The sequence below is a fragment of the Arachis duranensis genome, chromosome 10 (assembly GCF_000817695.3).
Source record: "Arachis duranensis cultivar V14167 chromosome 10, aradu.V14167.gnm2.J7QH, whole genome shotgun sequence".
Lineage (NCBI taxonomy): Eukaryota > Viridiplantae > Streptophyta > Magnoliopsida > Fabales > Fabaceae > Arachis > Arachis duranensis.
The window spans coordinates 6,101,746-6,102,366 of NC_029781.3; positions in this window are offsets into that span (position 1 = coordinate 6,101,746).

Here is a 621-nt window from a genome sequence, read left to right on the forward strand (position 1 = left end):
AGGTTTTTCTTAAATATTTATTTTGAAATTTTTTCAATAAGATCGTATTTTGATTTTTCTCTTTCATCCTTTGTATTAATTAATTATATTAATCTTCTATTGTAATACATTTTTTATCTACTCTATACATTATTTTTTCTATCTTCTTTTATTTTTTTTAATTGCTTTTTTTATTTTATTTTTAATTATTTATTTTACTTTTACTTCTCATATATAGATTTATTATAATTCATCACAGGTTCTTTTTTAATTTAAGTGATTTTTTAGGTTATATTTTACCATTGATGCTTTTATTTTGTTTAGTGTATTTTTTTTAGTCTGTGTTTAATATAATAATCTGTAAATATCTATTTTATTATATAAAAATTAAATTTTTGCACTTAATGATAGAACTGTCGTGGCATGTTTCTGATGGTATTTTTTGATTTATTCTTTTAACTCATTAGATTCAATTTATTATATCAACTAATTGATTTTGTTAATTATTTAAATATTATATAATTTATTATAATTTTTATCAATCAATTAATTGTAATTCAAATTGAATGATTATTTTGTTACAAAATTAATATTTTCTAATCTATTTATGGACAATACATATATTAATTATAATCGCAAATT